We start from the raw sequence: 14,086 nt of genomic DNA on the forward strand, positions 1-14,086 counted from the left end.
GGCGGAAGAGGGTGCTTTACAGCCAATTCCGTCCGAACTAAGGTTCGCCTCTCACACTGATAGTATTTTTGCACAGCTCAGCTTGAATAGTACTTTTGTATAGTGTAGTTAATTTTACTGTGTGTTACTGTTTTCATTTGCACCAGCCCTGTTGTTGTGTTGTGTTAAATTTTTTTTTAGAGTACCGTTTGTGAACTGAAATTGTGTATCGTCTGAGCCCTCGTGCGATTCATTTTCTTTCTGTGTTTTGTGATGGCGCTTGTGCCCTACGAGTGCAAGCTGTGGTTTCTTTATCGTGGGGGTCTCCACTTTTGCTTGGCAATAAATCGTTTTTGTTGTTAGAAAAGTTATCTCATCTTCTTATTTCTCCCACACTTCAAAGCGCATGTAAGTCCACTTTCACGCAGAGCACTCGCAAATCCAATTACTGCGGTCTACGAGGGTATGGATACGATGACACGTAACAGTGGCAAGTATGACGTTTTGTGGCATTACGTCATGTTCGGTGTCACAGCTCAGATTTAATTTTTAGGTTCAAACATATTTCAAGCCTTATCATTCTCCGGGCCCCATTCGTAAACCGCAATAATTAGACTTCCAAGTAATCTGCGGGAAAGTAAACTGAAAGGTAGTTTTATAGTGACACTGAAGTAAACTTGGAAGTCATATTTCGCGGTTAAAATATGGTGTTCTAGTGCACTCCTACTAGGGTACACTAGAACACCTTACCCCCAGAGCCTTACCCCTACGGCGTAAGGGTCTCGGTGAGACGGGGGTGAGGGGGGGGGGGGGGGGGCGCTGCAGTGAATTTGGCCCCCCCTATAGGAGGACCCTGTGCACGCCTATGATCTTGCAGTATGCTTTGCATGTTATATTTCTCAATTTAGAAATGATTAAGTCTTGATATATTGATTGGAACATGTCATAGCATCAGTAAACCTAGATGCAAGGGGACAGAGAGGAGATAAAAAAAAGAGACAACACACACACCATCCCGTTCAGTGTTGTCACTCTTTTTTTTGTGTCTTCTCCTTTCGGTCTTCCTGCGCCTAAGATTTAGTAATGTTTGAAATTCACGGTCTTGCCTGTGCCGTGATATGTTACAATGTCTGCTATGTTACAAGTCAAGAGAGATGCCTAAATAGTTGCCATAGCACCCTATTTATAATGGCATGCAATAGTGTTTTAAATGTGTGGGATGTGTATGGGGGGGGGGGGGGTATGTTGCCATGACGAAAATTGTATAAATTATAGGAGGCATGTTGTCTCTAAAATGTTGTGTTTTATCAAATTTACTATAACTTACCTGATGCAGCATAAAATGCCCCAAGGTAACTTCTTTGCCTTCCTTTCTGCACTTCCTTCTTCCTTCTAATGCAGCAGTAGTCACTACTAACCATTCATGTTTTTAACTTTCCGTGACGCATAACACATCATTTCGATGCATTTCTACTACCCGCCATTGTGATAGGCAAAATATTTGCCTTACTTTTTTATCTCTGCCATTCCATGTGCCATAAAATGATGAGCATGTGCTCATATCGCAATAGGTGTCCACCCCACTTTTGAAAATTTAAAAAGTGATTAAGAACATATCAAGCACCCAGGCCAGTAAACTTCTGAATGTATTGAATGAAACAAGGTGCTCCTCCGCATCAACCACATTTCCCAGTGCGCTGGTGCAGAGCGGTGAAGCTTTCCATGCTCACTCCGGTAAGAAGCAATGAAGCTTCACATGAGAGTGCCAGCACAAAGCTGGCTGGATGCAAGCGGTGCAACTGCTTTAAGAAAATAGGGGTCCCACCAGACTACAACACTGCTCCTGCACCGTTCTTACTTTCAGCGCTGGAACCTGCAAAGTGCCCATCCCATATTTTTTACAATTATCTCCAACCATTTGATGAGCGCTTTCTCAATATTTTACGGCACATAGCTTCTGGTAGGAATGCCAGTTTCTTTGTCTTAAACACCAGCTGGTGGAGTACCTGCGAAACTCTTGAAAACCCATTGACAAACTTGGGGATTATGATTCTAACCCATTGTTCATAAAGCGATTGTGGTAAGATTTGTTTGTTATGCCAAGAGCACAATAACACTGATCTTGGGAAGCTGTTTTTAACCACATTTTGATATCATACATGCATAACATGCCATTTACTGCAAAATTAACAGGACACCTGAGCATGGTAAGTTATCTTGAGTATTTATCATTCTTCTGTTCTTTTTGGGATGAGTTTTGAGTGGAATCCCCTTGCTTGAATGGGAACAATATAAGGCTTAAAATTTCACTGTTAATTATTTTTCAGTAATTTTTAATACATTTTAAATAAACTTTTTATTACTAATGAAAGACACAGGACTTGTTTATACTAACACTTCTTTTTACTGTAGGCTGCAAGTCTGCAAGCAAATATCAAAACTTGCCCATTTTAAATTAAGGAGTGCACAAATCATTCTTCTCTAAGAAGCTTAAAGGCTTTACTGAAGATTGGTACTCGGATAACTGACACTGCCTCACACTCTTTATAATAAAATGTCATGCTTTTGCTTTAACATTTGTGGTACACTGTTTCCCCTCTAATGTGTGGTACATGCCTTAATGCTTTCTGTAACTCTAATGGGATGTCTGGATCACCAAGTGGAGAAAGGTAATGTACTCCAAAATTTATGAAGGGGCAATAGGCTCTCAGGATTTATTGTTAAAGGTTTGCCGTTTGTCACCAATTTAAAAAAAAAAAAGTGTGCACAAGAAGTTGCGCCTATAATGGTAGAAGAGTGGCGTAGTGATTCCGTAAGCACAATAATTAGGAGGTGCATCCACCAAGGACACGCTGTCGATATAATTGAGCATCCAAAACAACAATGTTATTCTTCTATGTATCATCATTGGTGCAATTTCCTGCACTCTTTCCAGCGCCATTTGACCGTTAACCAACAAAGTTGCTTTGCTCTCTCTGAAAGCATATTTTATACCTTTTGTGAGTGACTCTCGAAATAAATTTGCATACTGGTAGCTGTGTGTGTTTCTTTTTATGTACCACCACATTATAATTCGTTGGGAGTAGTTTATAATAGACTCCATGACTAATGAAAGAGAAGTTTAGGCATACTAAGATGTGACTCTCAATATAGTGGGCATACCTCTGTAATGCAGATTTTTTTTTGTTAAAGCCAGGAGTGCAAGTTTTATGGAGGTGCTAATAAAACATTTGGCACGATGCATGTGTTGCTGAAAAATTATTGGCCCATTCACCTCGTTTGGACAGAAGGTAAATAAAAAATAATCACACTGACGCACTGCCAGCACATCGAAGCAAAAGTTCTGCAGCAGGTGAGTAAGGCACAGGCACAAAAAAGGTACATGGACACAAAACTTTGTGCACATGCCTGTGTGCCCAAACATAACTTTACATTTTAGCTCTGATATGGAAGGATTTATGCTCCGCTCATGTAAAAAGGTACTTCGCCAATTGTCTTTTTACTTGATTGCAAACAATGAGCTACAACAGCCTTTTTTTAAAAAAAATCTTAAGGGTGCAGGCGAGCTGGTGAATATTAACCATGTTGAATTAACCCGAGACTGGGGTAGAGAGAAACATCAAAACGTAGAAGGGACAGAAAATGGACAGGACGACGTCTCAAACTCAGCTAACTCGTTTATTTAGTCCACCTCTTAATATAGTCTCAATCTCGAAGTCATCTCCACCAACACGAAAGGACGAAGTCTATACAGATCAAGCGCCACAGCCTTCATCACACAATGCAAGAACGTTGACAACGTTTACAGGTCGACGCGATAAGGCAACATCCATCCACCCTCAAACTTGAACAGAAGTATGAACTGTGTATAGAATAGTAGTAGTGGAAGAGATCCTTTTGTTCAAGTTTGAGGGTGGATGGATGTTGCCTTATCGCGTTGACCTGTAAACGTTGTCAACGTTCTTGCATTGTGCGATGAAGGCTGTGGCGCTTGATCTGTATAGATTTCGTCCTTTTGTGTTGGTGGAGATGACCTTGAGATTGAGACTATATAAGGAGGTGGACTAAATAAATAAGTTACGTGAGTTTGAGACGTCGTCCTGTCTATTTTCTGTCCCTTCTACGTCTTGATGTTTCTTCTATACCCGTCTCAGGTTAATTAAACATAGCCTTTTTTTGCTTCTTTGCCACATATCTTCCTGTTTTTAAAGTTATGATTAAGAGTAGGACTGGAATACGAAGTTTCAGTCCCAAACTCTCTACTCTGGAGATCGCTTGTGAAAATCGCAACAGTACCAAAAAGCCAGATTGAGTGGTGTAGCTCGTAGAGCCTGGGATGGTACTCATTTGACCGCATAGGCGACTGCAGACAAGAAATACACCCAACTAAATGTGATGGGACTGTTTTTATTACAGCAACAAAGTGAGATACATTTTCCAGTGCTCGCTTCACTTATAAGTATCTTGCTGTAATTAAACTTGTAACCAATCCAGTGCACACACACTATGACAGCCACCTGGTTCGGGCCTTCGGCCTACATGCTCTACCCCCGTCTCTCGTGAGCAAAAGAAATGACATTTCAAATTAACTGATGTCGCCCAGACGAAGTAGTGGTTCTAAAATATTTACTGACACTACACCCAGCTTCCTCTATGCACTGGTCCAAATGAGAGTTGTCTTTGTCCTAAACGATCGAGTGACTTTATATGACGCGAATTTGGTGTAAAAGGCAACCTCCACTGGACAAAACCGCAACACCCGGGGAGCTTCATCTCAATCTAGCTTCTTTACTCCCGGTGTGGTAGCGGAGTCTGTTAAGCATACTTCCGGGGCAGAAATTATTAAAGTGGTAGAGAAATTTCAATCAAACAAGCCGCTTGTGTGGCTCAGAGGTGTAGCTTCTTTTCCGGCGCCGCTCATCGGGGCTCTGATCGATGCATCAACCACTTCGGTCCACGACGAACACTCTAGCAGCGCAGGTGGGTACAAAAGCGAGGTGCTCGCCCTCGCAGGATAGCATGATACCGCTAGCTTCCGCCGGTTGCGAGTTGCTTTTCACTACGCACTCCGACACCGGGCGGGATGTACTACAGTCCACTCTGGTGCAGAATATAAATTCTGGTACATGCAGCTTGTAAGCAAGGCGCTGCACAGAGCCGTTAGGTGACAGCGGAAATCCCGATGCCTTCTCTCTTCGATTAGGTTGGCGCTCACTCACCTGTTATCGACAAAAAAGGAAGTCTAATTTCCACGGAAGAGAGACTACCGTCTCGATTATGGGAACGTTTCTATCAGTTTGTTCGTAACCTCAGTCACGCCGCACTCAATCGGCGACCACCGTTGCTCTGTCGCCGGTTGTGTCACCGACCGCTACCGGCTACACCGACTGAACCCAGACTGAACGCTTCACTTACACGCCTTCAATGTCGTTTTCAATGTTGTGACGTAACGGTTTGCTGATTGGTGCAAATGGCTTACATAAAGTTCAAGCTATAACCGCTTGGGGAATAATTGGCACTGGCGGCGGCCCTTGCGCCTCCCAATGGCCCAACTCTCCCAATATACGGCTCTGGAGGCGATCGAACAGTCACGCCTCTAGCGGTACGCTTCGGCAGGAGGGACAGAAAACCGTATGTTCTTATTTGTTTTTGATGAGAGATATCGAAGATGACGATTCTAAGGCTATTCCTCGCACGACTTAAGCGCTGGTCAGAGCGAAGCGCTCGTGCCCACACCGTCCTAGGCGAGGGTCAATGTTTTGTTATGCTGTGTTAGTAAATACCGGGCTGTGGGGACAACTTGTTCCACTAAATAAGCTACTCTTCAGAGTCACGACACTTGGTCATTTTGTGGCTTAAACTCATGGTTGTCAGTTATCTGAAGGTTTATTTAAAATCACAAAAAACGTTGTTTCGTCCTCAACAAATGTTTAAATAGTTCGCGATAGAGAAAATTCAGATTATATGAGCTTCCTAACAGCAAATCTAATGCTGAAAAAGTCGCACTTTTTAATTATTACGATTAACAGTTGCGTCTGCTCTGCACAAGTACCAAAATGGCGGAGCCCACAACAATGTCGGGTAACAGAGTGGCGATACCCTAAGCGCAGCTTCGAGCCGCTAAAGGTGTATCCACACGACGGACCGGGCCGCGGACCGATTGATCACGTGGTGCGCGGCTCGCGGGCCGCCCTGCTGCAATGAGCATCCACACGGCGGACCAAAAGAGCAGACGACAGAGCGAACGGGCCGGTCTAACCCTCGACCTCACAGCTCCGCCAAACGCATGCAGCGAGCTGCTTTGAGGCTATTTGTAAGGAGCCAAGATGGAGGTTGAACGAAAGAGACGTTTGGCCGCGGTGGCCCTGGCGTTGACTGTTGAGAACGAGGAGGACTTAAGTCAATCGAAAAAGGCATGGGGACATCTTTAGATGATTATTTGAGTAGTCGTCGCGACCATTGTCCCACAGAGCGGGGAATTGCTCCACGAGCGCGATGAAGTAAAAAGTTGCATCGTCGCACATCAAAAGGTTCGTGTTCTTCGTCTTCAACAGTTAGCGCCAAAAAAAAAACGACTTTGGATTTGGATTCCAATCCAAACAACAAAAGTGAGCTTGTTGCCAGAGTGAGCGCTTCAATTATACTAAAGACGCCGCGGTCCGCCGCCAAGGTCCGGGCGAGAAAAGTCGCTTGGCATTTCTCAGAAGCGCGGGCCGCGGACCACCGGCGGACCTCGAAATCCGGTGACGTAAGATCACGTGATGCGCGGCCCGCGGACCAAAACAGCGATTTGGTCCTTTGTCTGGATACACCTTAAATGAGCTGCGCTTATACTTCGTTTTAGCTTCGGTCCAGACGCAGCCAAAGCTAGAAGCGCGAGCTCCGGGCTTTCAGCATCCCTCCAAAGCACGCCCGCTCGTGCAGTGCAAGCACTGTTCTGGGCCACATGCTCGCGCTTGTAACATCGGCTGCGTCTGGATTGAAGCTGAAACGAAGTATAGAGTATCGGCACTCAGTTCCCCGACATTGTTGTGGGCGCCGCCATTTCGGTGATTGTGCAAAGCATACAGAACTGTCGATCGTCATGATTCAAAAGTGCGACTTCCTCAGCATTATATTCGGTGTTAGGAAGCTCATGTAATATTGCTTTTATATGTTGCGAACTGTTTGAACATTTATGGAGGACGGAAAAGCGTTTTCTGTGGTTTCAGATAAACCTTAAGATAACTGGCAACCATGATTTTAAGCCACAATAGGGGCGACTAGTGCCACTAAATAAGCGCAGCTTATTTAGTGGCTCTAGGGGCGACTGTCTTTACTCTGCAGCGTAGTTTATTTAGTGGCACTAGCGCAGCCCATTTAGTGGCTTTAAAGGCAACAAACTCGATAAGGCGCCCTATATAGCTCTATGTCCTGCCCATACCCGATGGAGCTGTTAGGTCACTTCAGTTCACAAAATGCTTTATTTACCGAACGGCGGTTCCTATCCTTTAATGTTAGGCATTGTTTTACGAGAAAGGCTGAAGATAATGTATCCGAGCGTGCTATGGTTCAGTTACAGGCATGCCGTGCGGGCTGCTAGATCCGGTGACTTTAGCTAGAGCTCTAACTTTAGCTGCGAGACTAGCGCTGCGCTTTTCTCTTCGCCGCCTCTCGCCGCTATTGGTCAGCGCAGAATCATAGTGGAGTTAACTAGAAACGACTGAGTGGGGCGAGCTACAGGCTCCGCGCATTCGTTCAGATGCACCTAACAATGTGGAAAGCGATCACGTGGAACCAAGCCACTTTGATCGCAGCGCCATCTTCCCTACGATCGAAGCGAGTGACGACACAGGTCGAGGTCATATGGGCAATATAACCTCTTGGGGGCTATATTGTATTTTGTTTCTGGATTTGACGTCAGAGGTAACGTCAAAACACCACCTCACGACGACGTGACGATACGATGGCGCCACGACGTCATAGTCGACTACGACGTTACGCGACGCCTTGATGCTGTCCGAAGGCCGTTGTGACATCGCGTCGCGTCGAGGACGACGCCGTTTCACGACATGAAGTCGCTTTTGTAACTCGGTTGTGACATCGCATCGCGTTGAGAACGACGCCGTTACGTGACATCAAGTCGCGGTTCTGAGGTGTTCATAGCGTCGCGCCGCGTCGAGGACGACGTGGACGTGCACTCTAAAACAAAAAAGTGTATCACATTACACCCTTTTGTCCCATAAAATACACCCCAAAACTGCAGTTGACGTATAGCGCACCGACGTCGAACTGACGATGCTAACTTTCACGAGAGGCTTGACAGCCGTGAGCTGATCTACGTGTGACGGTAGCTGTATAGATACGTTTTTTTATACCGAGATTTTACCATCAACAGACCCGCGAAACAAGTATGAATCTCCGTATTACCGCCACCAAATGCTGCGTCTGTGCTTGGAGGCATTAAAAATTAAATTGCCTTCCTTAAAAATCGCAAGAAGAGCAACATCACTCTAAGACATTTGTGAAAATAAGCATGATTGATAAGTTGATTGCACGCACAGTGCCAAAGAGGCTTATTCTGGCAAGGAACTCTTTCAGTACGACGATGCCCCGTAGTGATTTTGTGAATGGTTCAGAACCATCTTTTAGAAGCTTCGAAGGTTTTAATGGACCGAAATGTGCATTGCCATGGCGACTACAACAGATCAACCAATTACCTTACGAAAATTGGGCTTCTCTATGTTGGTATTTGCTCGTGTCCGGCTAGCAGGCAGGAAACGCAATGGAGCTACTTAACCAGTATCGAAGCTCTTACTCAAGCTCAGAGCACATGGAGCGAAACCTCGTATCCCAGGTATTCTGGTTTCAATCCGTACCCCTGCTCCTTTTGATCTAAATGAGAATGGTAGCGGCGCGCGGTCGTGTATTGCTATACAATCACTACTGCGTGATGCACGTTAAAGACCACGGGCTAGCAATCGTACTGTATTGACATAACTTCTCGTCTACAATGGGTAACAGTGTCGCCATGTCGTGGCAGGCCAAACTCGCGCTGTCTATAGGGAGTACTCACTGGACGCCATAGTTGTGGGTGCTGTTTAGAGCGCATGCTCAGAACAACCTCACATAAATAGGCTGCTAAGACCGGCACTCTTGATGGTGCGGAATGCACGTTGCACAAGAACAGGAAGCTCGCCATGAGCACGCGGTCAGCATTCGCGCGCACAGCTATGGCCGCCAGTGAATACTCCCTAATAGAGAGTTTTAGTAGATCGTTCCGATACCCCCGATAGCCCCGATAACGATACTAGGCATGCTCAAGGGAGGCGGTGGCGGAGTATCGGGTATCGTTATCGGAGTTATGGGAACGATCTACTAAAACTCTCTATTGGCGACGTGCGCGACCGAAAGCGTCGCTGTGGTCGGCCTTCCACGATTGGACGCACGCTGACTATGACGTCGGAAAGGGGATTTATCATTGACGAAATAAGAGCAATGAAAGAACTTTAATTTTCACGGTGTTGGCAGTGTTTTTTTTAGAGTGCAATGATTTCAAGCTTCCACCATGCTATCTACAAACACCATCGAAATTGTTGTTTGCAAGGTAATGACGTCACAAGGGGGAACCATAGGAGGGCGCCACCAAAACATCTCGCCGCTAATACAACTCACGACTATTTCTTTGTGTGAGTTTGCGTTAGGGGGATCCCTGGCCACAATCTGGAGAACATGAAGCGAAAGCTCGCACTGCGGAGCCTGGGGGTCCTGGTTTAAATAGGCCTCTCGCAAAATTGAAGCGACTGTAGTGGCGTGGTGCCGCTCGAAGCATATTTGGACATTTTGGTACTAAGTTTTGGGCTTCAATAGACCAACCTCGCTTCACGACGTCTTGTTACTACCGAATGCAGTGCTTGCATTTTTGAATATGTGACTGTTCTTAAATATATTGTCGGTGTTGGCTAGCAACCCGGATGGAACGCTGGAGCATGTTGATTTGGGCTCCAGATGTGCCAGAGTTTGTGCGCAGGCAAGCACGGTTCTACGATAGCGCATAGAAGATAAATTATACTTTGCCGATTATCCTCTTTCTCCGTCTGTTTTATGTCCCAGGCTTCCTAAATGTTCCGCCAGACGGCAAGGTCATGCTGCACTCCGGAGCGGTAGACAGGCCGCGAGGAAGGTATAGGATGAGGCCGGCCATACTCCTACTCCTTTCTGAGTCTAGGCAGGTCCTAACGGACTCTAAAAGTCTGTGTTTCAACGATGTTTCTCACGAAGATAAAGAAGGGGCAATCCAGGGAAGTGCTGACTTTATTTTTATGCACTTCTGAGATGCACTACTTCGTCAACGGAGCAACCGGAACCGAAACCATGGCACTCCTTTTCCTGGCCAAGTAGATCCCACAAATCAACGCGCGAAGGGTTGCGGGCAGGGATTTCTGGAAGTAGTCCATCCCCAACTCTGCGCTTTCCGATTTGGATCAGCATCGTACCAGCGTCCGGTCGCGTATCACCACTGCGTGATACACGTCAAAAACACCAGGCTAGAAGTGGTACTGCACTGGCTATGTTTATGATCTACAGTGGGTAACAATGTCGTCATAATCTGTGACCAAACTGCTGCTACCTGAAAAATGATTTTTTTCTGGCTCTTCGCACCACTGCAAGCAACGTCCGTTGCCATAAGACGTTCGCCGTCCGACGGTTGTGTACCGTCTTGGGTTGCCAAAGGCATGGTAGCGCTTTTTAGACGAGGACAAAAGAAAGACAAGACAAGACAGACACGAGCGCTGACTGCAACTATTCAATCAACATGAAAATGAGGCATTCTTTCTTTTGTCCTCGTCTAAAAAGCGCTACCATGCCTTCGGCAACCCATGACCAATACCAACTAGCCCAGCATTCAGCATTGGTTGTCTACCGCTCTGCTGGACCGACGTGAACTAAAATTCTTCCACCCTTTCAGTTTCTGCAGTCTCTTTTTTCTTCACTCTGTCTGCCCATATTCAGCAATGGCAAACGCTCACGCGAAGCTCAGCAGTAAACAGTCAATATACATTTTTGCTAAAGTAACCAGGTGCCAATGAGCCTGCGCGAGTGTAATTACACGCGATGAACGCGCTTCCTTCTGCACCGCTGAAGGCCCTGTCACACAGCGGAAACAGTCGGAGAACTTTGTCATTCAACACGAGGAAAACATGTTTTCGGGGACCCTGTCACATTGCGGAAACAGCAACAGTCCGGAAACATGTTGCTGTCGTCCGAAAACCATGTTTCCCAACTTGTTCTCCGACACTCGGGGAACATCCTGTCACACTGAGAAAGCGTGTTGCAAGAACACAAATTGCCTCCTCTCCTGCGCGCTGCATCCCTCTCTCTCTCGCCCTCGTCTGCCCGGCCGGCTCGGCTAAGCTACAAGCGCGAGCTCCGGGCTTTCAGCATCCCTGTCAAGCCCGCGCGCCCGTGCAGTGCAAGCGCTGTTCTGGGCCAGATGCTCGCGCTTGTAGCATCGGCTGCGTCTGGACCGAAGCTGAAACGAAGTATAGACAATTGCAAGCATGGCGCCACAAGTGGTGCCTAGAGCCACTCGATATGGCAGCGTAGCTGCCAGAGTAGCGCCACGCTTTTCCCTGTGCCGCCTCTCACCCCGATTGGTCACACGCGGTACCATAGCAACGAGCTGAGCTGGCTCGGTTTCCGTAGCAACCGAGTGACGACTCGTCACGTGACCTCTCAAGAGCCGTGATGCCATCGGTAAGATGGCAGCGCCCAGAGCTGGTGGATGCGAGTTTGTTCGGTGCGCGGAGTCGTGATGTGCCGCAGCTTGCCGACGGTTTAGGGCTTCTTCGTGCTTTTTGATGTAGGTATAACGTGAAGATCTGAAAGAATGATACTTTATACCCTTTCTGTGCAAGATCGCTCTGGATATTAGCACCTGTGCGACAGCATCCTTAATATCGCCTTAGCGGTGCTCGGGTTTCCGGATGTGTTTAAGGATCGATAAGTCATTTAGCATGCAATTTTCGCATTCTCTTAGCTTTATTTGAACGTTGGAGTGTCTGAAAATCGATGCGAAATCTATCCGTCGCATGTTGGGCCTTGGGGAATTTGTTTTTGCCCCAGGTAACCGCGTGATCACAAACTTTTAGCGAGGCCCGCTCCTACGATGTTTACGTTTTGTACTAATCAACCAGTGAACCTGGGTTCAATCCCTACCCCTGCCCGTTTCGATCTGGATGAGCATCGTACCGGCCTGCGGTTGTGTATCACTACTGCGTGGTGCACGTTAAAGACCTATAGAGCTAGCAGTTATACTGCATTGGCTAAATTGCTCATCTACAGCGAGTGACTCGTCGCAACTTTGAAATGGCTGACCAAGTACACGCTGTATAAATATTCACACAACTCCCAAGTATACTAATCAACGATTTTACGATATGTGCAGTGCAAGTTCGTCTGCTTCTTTTAGTAAGGGTTGTGGTGACGTCAGAATACCGAGCTCTGATTGGTTCTGAATAAAGAATAGTGGGTAGACCTCAAGGCAGCTTGCTTTTAGGTCTACCCACTCTCCTTCAATCGGAGACACTCAGATCTCGGCGTTCTGACGTCACCAGAACCCCTGCAAAAAGAAGCAGACGAACTTGCGCTCCACATAGCTTTTAGGATAAAATTTTCGCATTTTTGTAGCTTCCTTTGAAAGTCTGAATTTCTGAGAATCAGAACGAAAGGTATATGGCGCGTGTAGGGCCTAGGGGAAATTGTTTCAGCCCTGGGTCACCGAATAATCACAGCATTTTTTGGCGAGGAAGCTCCTGCGAGCTTTAACCTTTTTTACTAATCGCCAATTTTACGAATGGGCAGTTCAGAAGATTTCGATATAACTTGCTTTCGTTCCAATAGCTTGCATTTGATCGCAGTGTTTTTTGGTTTGTTTTTCAAGTTAAAAGCTGGCGTTTGCTCAAGTGACGTACGTGAAATGTCCTGCTATATGACAATGCATCGACACATACTATTAAGCTTAGATGCTCAGAGGTGTGTTCGTCATTGTATTTAACAAGTTACAGACGTATTTATTTCTTACGAGTGTAATATTTATTTTCTGTTGCTGGGCCCGTTTTGTGCTCCTTAATGTCAGTGTGCTATGACGTTATCATCATGTGTGTATGGTTCTAAATATCCTCTTTACAATGCCTACAAAGGCCAAAATCACGTCAGCCGACCCCAACTCAGGCACTGGACACGAAAACTGCGTCGCTCGGATGTATGCGCTCGTCAGCAATCAATTCGTCCATGGATATTTGAATTCGCGTTTCTGGAGAATGAGTGCCCTGACGGAACTTATCATTACTTGCGAATGCCAAGTTCTACGGTTTGCTTAAAAAGCATGGTGAAAGCTTGGGGTCATCGCACCGGTGCCCTAGCATGTAACGACTTCGTGATTTCACAGTTCTCTTCTGAGTTGAGGATTACAGGTAAGGAAGAAGAAGCTTAAAAATAATTTCGTGGCCCCTTTAACACGGATATGTGTGCTACACCAGATAAAAATATTGACTTTTTGAATGCCGGTAAACTTCCGAACGGCCATTTGGCCTGTCGGCAAGAAGACCTCATATCCGGCGTCCGTCTCGTTTGATGGCGTCAACAATTCCCTAGAGACCACCATGTCGTCCTTCTTGTTTGAACCCCTTCGACGTCGCTCCTCACCAGTCGGTGAGAAAATCTCATCTTGAAGGGATGATCGGCTCTTGAAGAAAAATTATGCTAAACATATATACTCGCTCACTATAGGGCAGTCGAGCAGCAGTTATGTTCCGAGCCAATCGTTCTGTCGCGGCCGGCGTAATCGGATTTTGTTCCATCGGAGCGAAGTCCAAAAGTACGTTCGTCACACGAAGCGGCCGCCATCCCGACAGCGCCAAAACCCACTCGCTTTGTCCGTGCACGTACGATACCATAGCAGCTCTCGTCGCCCGACAGTCCCTGGGCTGCAAATCGTCTCACTTTTCAGAAAAAACAGGCACCGTTCCTCCAGAGGTTCATGCCGTACCGCGATGCCAAGCGTCTTATACCACTTTTCAATGAACGAATGGAGATATCAACTAGACTACAAAGGTTGCCGCCCGGC

This window comes from Ixodes scapularis, unplaced genomic scaffold (assembly GCF_016920785.2).
Source record: "Ixodes scapularis isolate PalLabHiFi unplaced genomic scaffold, ASM1692078v2 PGA_scaffold6__148_contigs__length_123643588, whole genome shotgun sequence".
NCBI lineage: Eukaryota > Metazoa > Arthropoda > Arachnida > Ixodida > Ixodidae > Ixodes > Ixodes scapularis.